This window comes from Oryctolagus cuniculus, chromosome 17, assembly GCF_964237555.1.
Source record: "Oryctolagus cuniculus chromosome 17, mOryCun1.1, whole genome shotgun sequence".
NCBI lineage: Eukaryota > Metazoa > Chordata > Mammalia > Lagomorpha > Leporidae > Oryctolagus > Oryctolagus cuniculus.
Window position 1 is genome coordinate 36,574,224 of NC_091448.1, and position 12,002 is coordinate 36,586,225.

Here is a 12,002-nt window from a genome sequence, read left to right on the forward strand (position 1 = left end):
AAGGAAGAAACAAAATACTGCTGGAAGATAATAACAGAAAATTCAAAGAAATCAACTTTATAAATTGTCAAACCCTAAATCTACTGAGTTATTAACTTAGCAAGGTCACAGACTATGAGATTAACAAAAAGATACTATCCATGAGCACATGAAAACTGAAATGTAAAATACGGTATCACTGATAGTTGCTCAAAAAAAAAAAAGATAAAATACTCAAGAACAGAGGAGGGCATTGTGGCACAGCAGGTTAAGCCTCCACTTGGAATGGATGCATCCCTTATCAGAGCATCTAATTAAAGTCACACGTACTCCACTTCCTATCTAGCATCCAGTTAATGCAAACTGAGAGACAGCAGATCACAGAACAAGTGCTTGGGCCCTTGTCAATCTCATGGGAGACCCAGATCAAGTTCCAGGCTCCTAACTCTGGCCTGACCCAGTCCTGGCTGTTACAGGCATTTGGGAATACAATGGATACAAGACGGATTGATGGATAGATCTCTCTTTCTCTGTCATTTGGTCTTTCACACAATGCAAATATTTAAATAATCATTTTATTTAAAAAAAAAAATCAGGTATATGGGGCCAGTGTTGTGGCACAAAAGCTTAGGCCACCACCTGCAACACTGGCATTCTATGAGTATGGTTCAAGTCCCAGCTTCTCTACTTCCAAATGAGTTCCCTGTTAGTGCACCTGAGAAAGCAGTACAAGAAGGCACAAGTCCTTGGCCCCTGAATCCATGTGGGAATCCCACATTTTTAGTTCCTGGCTCCTGACTTCTGCCTGGCCCAGCCCCAGCCATTGTGGTCATTAGGAGAGTAAGCAAATGGATAGAAGATCTCTCTCTTTCCCTCTCTCTTTCTCTCTTTGTATCTCTGACTTCCAAATAAATCTAAAAAAAAAAAAAAAAAAAAAAAAAAACCTCAAGTATAAATCTGTGAAAGAAATGTTTTATTTATACATTCAATTTCCAGTTTTTTTAAATCTTACCATTTAAAAATAAATGTAGCAAGCTCTTGCAAACATATTTACTGCATTATTCACAACAGCCACAAGATGGAAACAACCCAAAAGTCTACAAATTAATGACTGACTCTCTCTCTCTCTCTCTCTCTCTCTCTCTCTCTATATATATATATATATATATATATATATATATAAAATGGGGGAAAGTGTTGTGGTGCAATGGGTTAAACTGCTGCCTGTGATGTCAGCAACCCATTCAGAACTGCCAGTTCCAGCCCCAGCTGTTCAACTTACAATCCAGCTCCCCGCTAATGTGCCTGAGAAAGCAGCAGAAGAGAGCCCAAGTACTTGGTCCCTTTCACCCATGTAGGATACCCAGATGGAGTTCCAGAATCCTGCTGTTGAGTCCATTTGGGGAGTAAATCAGTGGATGGAAGAGTGAGTTATCTATTTATCTATATCTCTCCCCCCCTTCCTTTCAAATAAATAAAAAAATCTTCTTTAAAAATGTGATATAGGGGCCAATGTTGTGGCACATGGCAAAGCCATAGCCTGAAATGCCAGCATCCCATATGGGCATCGGTTCATATCCTGGATGCTCCACTTCTTATCCAGTTCCCTGTTAATGGCCTGAGACAAGCAGCAAAAGATGTCTAAGTGCTTGGGCCCCTGGCACCCACATGGGAGACTTGGAGAAGCTCCTGGATCCTTGCTTCAGCCTGGCCCAGACTCGGCCTCTGAAGCTATCAGAGGAATGAACCAACAGATGGAAGATGAATCAATTCATCAATCAATCAATCTCTCTTTTAAGATTTATTTATTTATTTGAAAGTCAGAGTTACACAGAGAGAGGAGGAGAAGCAGAGAGAGAGAGAGGTCTTTCATCCGCTGGTTCACTCCCAAATTGGCTGCAACAGCTGGAGCTGCACTGATTCGAAGCCAGGAGCTTCTTCCAGGTCCCCAACATGGGTGTAGGCAGCGGCTTTACAGGCGATGGTTTTACAATGCTGGCCCCTCTCTCTGACTTTCAAATAAATTAATTTTAAACTTTTTTATTTTTTAAAAGATTTATTTATTTATTTGAAAGGCAGAGTTACAGAGAGGCAGAAGCAGAGACAGAGAGAGAGAGGTCTTCCATCTGCTGGTTCATTCCCCAGGTGGCCACAACGGTCAGAGCTGTGCCAATACAAAGCCAGAAACCAGGAGCTTCTTCCAGGTCTCCCATGCAGGTGCAGGGGCCCAAGGATTTGAGCCATCTTGTACTGCTTTCCCAGGCCACAGCAGAGACCTGGCTCAGAAGTGGAACAGCCAGGACTTGAACCGACACCTATCTGGGATTCCGGCACTACAGGCAGTGGCTTCACCTGCTATGTCACAGTGCCGGCCCTAAAAAAATTTTTAGAAATGTGTTCTATACTACATACTTGAATATCTTTCTCAATCTTAAAAAAGAAATTATCACATGGTACAAAATGGAACCACCTCCAAAACTGTATGCTAAGTGAAATAAACCAAGTATAAAAAGAAAAACACTGGAGTTGGCACTGTGGCATAGTAAGTAAAGCCGCCACCTGCAGTGCCGGCATCCCATATAGGCATCAGTCCTGGCTGCTCCACTTCCAATCCAGTTCCCTGCTGTGGCCTGGGAAAGCAGTAGAAGATGGCCCAAGCCCTTGGGCCCCTTCATCCACGTGGGAGACCCGGAAGAAGCTCCTGGCTCCTGGCTTCAGATCGGCACAGCTCCGGCCATTGCAGTCAATTAGGAAGTGAACCAGTGGATAGAAGACTTCTCTCTCTGTCTCTGCCTCTCCTTCTCTCTCTGTGTAACTCTGACTTTCAAATAAATAAATAAATCTTAAAAAAAAAAAAAGAATAACACTGTACCATTCAACATATATGAGGTATATAAAGCTGTCAAACCCACTGACACAAAGAAAAATGACTGCAAGGGGCAGGAGGAAGGGATGGATCTGGAGTTATGCAATGGGTACAGAGTCACAATTACGTAAGATAAAAAAAATCCCAAAATCAAGGATAAAACACTGTGACTATATACAACACTACTGAACTGTATCCTGGGAGATAATTCTTTTTTTTTTTTTTTACAGGCAGAGTGGACAGTGAGAGAGAGAGACAGAGAGAAAGGTCTTCCTTTTGCTGCCGGTTCACCCTCCAATGGCCGCCGTGGCCAGCGCACCGCACTGATCCAAAGGCAGGGGCCAGGTACTTATCCTGGTCTCCCATGGGGTGCAGGGCCCAAGCACCTGGGCCATCCTCCACTGCACTCCCTGGCCACAGCAGAGAGCTGGCCTGGAAGAGGGGCAACCGGGACAGAATCCGGCGCCCCGACCAGGACTAGAACCCGGTGTGCCGGCGCCGCTAGGCGGAGGATTAGCCTATTGAGCCGCGGCACCGGCCCCTGGGAGATAATTCTGATGGTAAATTTTACATGATTTTTATCACAATAAAAACTTGAAGGAATAGAAGTTGTGTGTATACAGATGGATAGAGGACTATTTAAAATACATAAAATGCTGAATTAAATAAAAGCATAAGAACCATGCTAATTTCAGGATAGGAATTTACCCGTTAGGGGTACAAAAAGGAAGTAACATTTGGGAAGTGTGGCCAAGTGACTTCAGATCTCTTTTTGTGTCTTACACAGGAAGGTAAAAAGTATTTTGGAATGTTAACAATAAATTCACTAGAAGATCATTCAAAAGTAACAAGGTTTATCCAAATTAAGATAGGTTAACAGTGGCATATTTAGATTGTAACTTGATACAATAATACTTTCTGTGATCATAATGACATTTGAAAACCAAGGTAACACAAACTCCATTACCCTGAAAAACCAGTCTGTATTATCTACAAGAAACAGGCAGAAACCAAACCTAAAATCACAGTTAATATTCAACAACAAAATCCTCTATAATTATTTCAATTTTTTAAAACTGCATTATTGGGGCCAGCTCTGTGGCGCAGAGGGTTAAAGCCCTGGCCTGAAGCATCAGCATCCCATATGGGCGCAGGTTCTAGTCCCAGCTGCTCCACTTCTGATCCAGCTTGAGAAGGCAGTAGAAGATTGCCCAGGTCCTTGGGACCGTGCAGCCAGGTGGGAGATCAGGAGGAAGCTCCTGGCTCCTGGCTTCAGATCGGCACAGCTCCGGCCATTGTGGCCAACTGGGGAGTGAACCAGCAGGTGGAAGTCCTCTCTCTCTGTCTCTACCTATCTCTGTAACTCTGTCTTTCAAATAAATAAAATAAATGTTAAAAAAAAAAAAAAAAGCCTGTATTACCACTCCCTATGAAATCTTTGCCAGGGCCAGCATTGTGGCATAGCAGGTAAAGCCATCACCTGAAATGTGAGCAAGCCACATGGACACAGGTTTTAGTCCTGCCTGCTCCCCTTCCAATCCAGGCTGCTCCCCTTCCAATCTAGCTCCCTGCTAATGGCCTCGGGAAAGTAGCAGAAAATAGCCCAAGTGGTTGGGCCCCTGCACCCACATGGGAGACCTGGAAGAAGCTCCTGGCTCTAGGCCAGTGCAACCATTTGGAGAATAATCAAGCAGATAGAAGATTTCTTTCTCTCTCTACCTCTACCTCTACCTGTCTCTAACTCTCCTTCTCTCTGTAACTCTGATTTTCAAAAAAATAAGTAAATCATTAAAAAAAAAAAAAAGAAATCTATGCCAATATTTTGGGAAAGCATCAGGAATACATTGCTTCACACATTATTTACTATGGCTTGTGAACTGTTACCACTGCTAAGCAAATCAATCAGAGTTCACAATTAACAATGAATTTTCATCCAACTACAAGTTACAAATTAACTAATCCAAAAGCCACAATATTTATGTTCCAGATTAATTGTAACTAAGCTTCATCTATTTAAGACCAGTCCTTTGCTGCTACATATTTCACCTTCATGTTAAACAATACCAATTTTCCTTCTACTTCCTGGTCTTCACAAGGTCTTATGGCTTGCACCTGTGTCATACATACCAATTTGATACTTTGAAAAATGAAACATCAAGTTTTGAAAATACAAATAAACTGGCAAGAATTATTTGATTGTTTTGCTTTACACAAACCTGAATTGAAGATATTAGTTTCCACTAAATTACCATGATGTATCAGTCCTTCAGACCGCATTTTTGTAGGTCAACCACATGACACTAGATTTATACTGTTCATGGATATTCAGAAAAGCAAAAATTTTGAACTACAAAATAAAACCCTAACTTAACAGTAGCATAACCAAAAGCAGTTACTAGAAAATCCATATAAGTTGAAAAGACCAGAGTCTATAATAAACAAACATTAACAACTTCGAACTTGCTGGAGGCATGCCCTTTTGTTCAAAGTTAGAGAATAATGTAACAAAATATTAACTCTCCTTTAAATGATTTTATTGTGAATAAATACAACTCACAGGATGTTAGTATAAAAATCATACAATTTCATGAACATAGTAACTACAAACTTGTTTTTTCTTGAATTATGAATAGCAGGACGCACTCTTCAGGATGCTTAATGGAGTCACCACTCTCCCACAATGTAATCCTCCAAATTGCAGCAGATTAACATTTTATATAGAAAATTGTGTGTTTATTTGCATGCACAATAGGGAGAATGACGTTACACACACCTGTTCTACAGCATTTAACAGAATGTACCACGATGATTGAAATGAAAAGCGGCTAGCTAAATCCCCCAAATATAAAAACTATTGCAATCCTGTTGCAAAGTCCTTTTGTTAAACTCCTTTTATTCTAAATCCTTTTAATTCTGTCCTATAACACTAAAACATTTACAAAAAGCTTAAAATCCTAATAAATCACACAATTAAAGTAATGAAAATGGACTTCCCCACAAAGTCACCAACTCCTCTACCACTCAATAAAATACAAAACACTTTGCTTGTCAGAAAATGTTAAATAATATCCTCTACCACACACACCATTGTAAACTCATTTAAACCAAAGAGTTTAAGCTCATAAATCAGCCTTAAAGATTTCAACATATCAAATGGAAATGATTTTTGCCTCTATCCAAAAACAGATCCAGAGACAAATAAATAAAAACCCAAGTGATAATGGAATATTCCAACTCGATTCTTTTGATGTTAAGGATGATGTCTTGAGATTTTACTAAGAAGGTCTCTCCATGATAATTTCACTAAACTAAGTTCTCTTTATCAGTTGAACCATTTCCAAATCTTCCATTTCATTTTTATTTAACTGCAATTATACTCATTAAAAAAATTTAGTTGTTTCATTGTTTTACTTAGATTCTCCTAAATCATAAAAATGAAATGTGTAATTGTTTGAGACAAAGAAAGACGATACAGAAGATAAAATGAAGAAGGAAAAACAAGAAAACAGATACAGAGTCTGCAGGCACCATTAATGGATCACAAGAAAGACAAACAGGACACAAACCTCACTGCCTTGAACTCTTACCTAAACATAATCACGAAAGATGTCTTTTGCCATTTCCCTCAAATATCCCAAATATGTTGTCATATTCAGCCTCCACTATGACCTCAAAAATGTATCCAAATGTATTAATGATGTTACTCTTTGGAATGTTAGGTAGGTGAGCTGTCCCTTGACCTTTAATAGCACCTTCCATTTCACCTGGATATCAAGCTAATGTACCCTTAGCAGAGTAGACTCATTAAACTGAAAAAGTACCAAATGCAAATCTTCATTTAACAGAGTAGCTGATTTTAATAGAGATATTTAAAAAAAAAATTTCTGAATTGTTGTGGTTCTAAACACTCTATCTGAATTTGATAATCAGCCCTCGGTTCTTTCCTCTGTTACCTTACTCACTGACAAAGCTAGTGTTAAAATAAAGCACCATCAACTCCTGTGCTTAAAGTGATAAACAAAATTATCAAAAACCTTCCATCCCTCAGTGCTTTAATCCTCCCATCTGTAAAAGGAGGATAAGTACCAACACACCACATATGATTGCTGTACCAAAAAATATAATATATGCAAAGAATCAAGCATGGTGCTACAACAGGTAAGAACTCAAACTGCATGCAATTACCATTGCTTCTGGCAACTCTAATACACTGAAACTATTCATCTATTCTTCTGGATTAAAAAATATTTACTCTTTATCACTGACTCCTGCTGGCTCTTCTTACTACCATGTCAATATCTGACTGACGCCTCTGCCTGTGGTTCTATACTCACACTGTAGCATGCCAAGCACACACCTGCCTCACTAGTGCTGCACTTTCTGCTCTCTGCTTCCAAACACCCACTTGTCTCCTAATGATGCGCACAGTTCACTTGCATACAGGACTTTGCTAAAATATCTCCTTACCAGAAATGTCATTCCAGAGACCATGTCCTGTTTCGCTCTGTCTCCTTCCCTGTATCTATTTCTTACAGAAGTTCATACTGTATGCACCCTGTTACTGATTCACACATCTGTACAGCACACTGTCATGTGAACTCCATGATGCAATAGCTTGGATAGGAATGCTCATAATAGGTCAATCTGAATTCCATCAGCCGTGTTGCTACGAAAGTACTCACCAATACAAAAGGAAGGGGGCCAGCACTGTGGCTTGGCAGGTAAAGCCACCACCTGTGAGCACCAGTTCAACTCCCAGCTGCTCCTCTTGTGAGCTAGCTGTCTGCTATGGCCTAGGAAAGCAGAAGATGGCCCAAGTACTTGGGCTTCTGCACCTACATGGAAGAAGTTCCTGGCTCCTGGCTTCAGATTGGCTCAGCTCTGGCCATTGTGGCCATTCGAGGACTGAACAAGTGAATAGAAGCCCTTTCTCTGTCTCTACTTCTCTGTGTCTGTAACTCTACCTTTCAAATAAACAAATCTTTTTTTAAAAAAAATGCATATTCATGTAAAAATATAAAAGCAAGATACACTGATTCATACAAAATAAAAAGTAAATAATAGGCATAGCAGGTTGAGCCTCCACCATTGACACCAGCGTCCCTTATGGGTACCAGTTCAAGACTGGGCTACTCTACCTGATCTAGCTCCTTGCTAGTGGCCTGGGAAAGCAGCAGAAGAGGGCCCAAGTGCTTGGATCCTTGCACCCATGTGGGAGACCTGGAAGAAGCTCCTGGCCCCTGGCTTTGGACTGGCCCAGACAGCCATTGCAGCCATTTAGGGAGTGAATCAGCAGATGAAAGCTCTCTCTGTGTGTCTCTCCCTCTCTCTATGTGTACCTCTGCCTTTCAAATAAATTAACACATTTTTAAAAAAAGTCAGTAATGGGGTTGCCATGTGGCAGAGCCCTATAGGCACTGTTTCAGATGCCCACATGCCATGTTAAGAGTGCCAGTCCAGTCATGGCTCCTCTACTTCCAATCCAGCATCCTGAGTAAGTGATTGATGGCTCAAGTGGTTGGGCCCCCTGCACCTACGTGGGAAACCCAGAAGAAGCTCCTGGCTTCTGGCTTCAAACAGGTCCACATTAGCCATTTTGGCCATTTGAGGAGAGGAGTGAACCAGTGGATGGAAGATCTCTCTCTCTCTCTCTCTCTCTCTCTCTCTCTGTAACTCCACCTGTCAAATAAGTAAAATATATCTTAAAAAAAGAAAAGACTGAATTCCTGACCTCTAGCCTTAGCCCAGTCTAGTCTCAGCTGTTGCAGGCATTTGGGGAATAAACCAGCAGATGAAAGATCTTCTCTATTCTCTGCCTTTCACGTAGATGAAAGGAATGGCAGGTTATTTGGCCTAGAAGTTAGGATGCCTGGGGCCAACGCCATGACTCACTTCATTAATCCTCTGCCTGCAGCACCGGCATCCCATATGGGCACTGGGTTCTAGTCCCGGTTGCTCCTCTTCCAGTCCAGCTCTCTGCTGTGGCCCAGGAGGACAGTGGAGGATGGCCCAAGTGCTTGGGCCCTGCACCTTCATGGGAGACCAAGAGGAAGCACCTGGCTCCTGGCTTCGGATCGGTCAGATTGGCGCAGCGTGCTAGCTACAGTGGCCATTTGGGGAGTGAACCAATGGGAAAGGAAGACCTTTCTTTCTTTCTCTCTCTCTCTCTCTCTCTCTCTCTCTCTCTCTCACTGTCTAACTCTATTTGTCAAGTTAAAAAAAAAAAAAGTTAGGATGCCTGCATCCCACATCAGAGAGTCTGTATAGTTCTTACGGATGTCTTTATTTAATCTTTTTTCTAACAAGGTTATTCACTCATTGATGATGAACTTTCAACAGAAAGTTTTATGTGGAGCATGGTGACAGTGAGGACTAGAAGAGGACAGAAGAAATTAAAAATGCAATACCTGGGGGCAGGTGTTTGGCATCACAGAAAATATAGTGGTTGAGATGCCCACATCCCCCACATGAAGGGCCTGGGTTCAACTCCCAACTCTAGCTACTGATTCTACTTCCAACTTCCTGCCAGTGTAGAGCCTGGGAGGCAGCAGGTGATGGCCCAAGAGACTGAGCCCCTGCCAGCCCATGTGATATGTAGATTAAGTTCCTAGCTCCTGGCTCCAAGCCAAAACTACACCTGTCCAGCATTAAAAGCATTTTGGGAGTTTGTCATAAAATGTGTTTCTCTCACTTCTCAACTCTGTATTAATACTTAATATGATAATCAATGAATTAAATGGCAGAAACTTTCCGAAATTATAAAAAGGCAACAACCTTGTGACACAGAAAGATGAATCTCCAATAGAACAAAAAGGAAAAACAAAAGTCTGGAATCATGTACACCAACTCTTAATACATCAACTGATGCAGAACAGAATGGAATTAAGAAACAAATGGGTAGAGAAATATACATATATAATGCGTGTATGTATGTTATTATCGTGAAAATTTAAGACATTTTTAAAGAACAAAGGGGAAGAATGTGAGAATGAGAGAGAATAAGAGGAAATATGATCCAAATCAGTGTAAGACAGACAACGTGTAGAAAACAAACAAAGCAAGAAAAGTATTTGAAAAACAGCTAATGAGCCATGAATTGAAACAGAAACATAATGGCAAAATTACCTTTTTTTCTTTTTTGATTTATTTATTTATTTGAAAGGGAGGATTAAGCTGCTGTCTACAACACCAGCATCCCAGGAATACAAGCACTGGTTCAATGCCTGGCTGCTGCACTTCCAATCCAGCTCCTGCTAAGGTGCCTGGGAAAGCGGCAAAAGATGGCTCAAGTGTTTAGGCCCCTGCCACCAAAATGGGAGACCTACACGGAGTTCCGGGCTAACAGTTTGGCCTGGCCCAGTCCCAGATGTTGCAGCCATCTGGATTCATTAGGGAAGAAAACAAAGCAAAAAGAACAAAGACAAAGATGAAAAGGAGAAGGACAGGGAAGATAAAGAAGATAAAGATTAAAAAGAAATTGGTGATGAAAAAGTAATTCTAGTGTAGTTTGTCTTGTCCATTTAACCACCTCGCACTTGATTCATTCTTGTGGGAAAACAATTTCAATTTAAGATTGTGTAAAATTTGTTTTTAAACTATACAGTGTTATTTGTATAGTTAACAAATAACTTGATGTGAATTTAGAAAGCCTTGTCTTAAATATTTTCAACAAGCACTATCATTGCCTGGTACAGCATGGGGCATATAAACAGGAAGAGAAATTTAATGCAGATTCTTGGTGAAAGCACAAAGCAGTTATCTATGTGGATGGTAGTACTCTAATCTGCAGTTGTCTCTGCTACAGATTACAAAAACTGTTTTGTTAAATGATTTATGACTAGGAAACATTATTGATTTCTGAATGCTTCTAAGCAAATTCAGTATTTCATTAAAAGAAAAGAATTGAGAAGCTGGAGCTGTGGCTCACTTGGTTAATCCTCTGCCTGCAGTGCCAGCATCCCATATGGGCACTGGGTTCTAGTCCCGGTTGCTCCTCTTCCAGTCCAGCTCTCTGCTGGGAGTGCACTGGAGGATGGCCCAAGTGCTTGGGCGCCTGTACCCGCATGGGAGACCAGGAAGAAGCACCTGGCTCCTGGCTTCGAATCGGCATAGCTCTGGCCTCAGCGGCCATTTTGGGGGTGAACCAATGGAAGGAAGACCTTTCTCTGTCTTTCTCTCTCACTGTCTAACTCTATCTGTCAAAAATGAAAAAAAAAAAAAAATTGAGGCTTCACTAAGATAAAAAACACCCACAGCATATTAACAGACCAGTGTATTGCAGGAAAGAACACTTAAATGTTTATTCAATATCTACCTAGAAAAAACTCAGATCAGGCACAAGGAATTTTACAACAAAACGTGTTTATACATAGCCTTGTTACTATATAGATAACCCATTGCTTCACTGTCCCATACAACTATATGCTACTTTTAGCAAATACCCATTGTACAGGCATAAAACACTCAACAGGCCAAAATACTGATACTGCCTGATGAAATGCTAAGGTTGGTCCCTTTACATGGTAGGACATTATATCCTCTCATAGAGATATAACACCACTGACAACACCCAGGTATCAACTACATACACAATTACATTTTGAAAATATGTCCAGTTCCTTTAAAGATTTACAGTCTGCAGAAAAATAAGTTCTACTAACAAAAAATTCTTACTGAGCAAACACCAACTTCCAAAGCACAACACTATCTGAGAAATAAGAACAAAGAAAGTACCAAAGTTAGTATCGTGTACGTGACTCTATATTCCTTTGTGGCAGATTATTTCTGAGCAAACAGTCCTAGCCCTATTCACATGTGAAAATAGAGAATTACTCACTTGTAAGAAAATTTATTTAAACATGCTACCAATCATGAAACAACTATATGAATGAATTCCATGAAGAAGTATACATTCTAACCATCTCTCATCAAATTAACCAGAAATGTATTCTGTAGAGATTAAATAAATTTGAGAAAGAGAAAAGGAAATGGAGAAAAGACAAACTCTATAGAGGAGATGTAATGGGGTAAAGAACGATGGGCTTACCAGCTTCTTACATATGACACCAAAGACACAACTGATAAAAGAAGAAACTTATTCACTGGACTTCAACAAAATTGAGAGGATAAAAGGGTAAGTTAGAGATAGAAAGGAAAT

The 12,002-nt window shown here is 40.5% G+C and overlaps 1 protein-coding gene across 15 annotated transcripts in view; it reads right to left on the bottom strand.

Annotated features, from left to right (window-relative positions):
- BCAS3 (BCAS3 microtubule associated cell migration factor) overlaps window positions 1–12,002 on the bottom strand; it is a 607,306-nt gene that overhangs the window by 514,519 nt on the left and 80,785 nt on the right. The window contains exon 1 of one of the 15 annotated variants that reach the window (XM_051824732.2): window positions 7,313–7,370. The exons of the other annotated variants lie outside the window; for them this stretch is intronic. The gene's annotated coding sequence lies outside the window, so the exon portion shown is untranslated. Of the gene's footprint in view, window positions 1–7,312; window positions 7,371–12,002 lie in introns of those variants that run through there. 15 annotated transcript variants of the gene reach the window in all.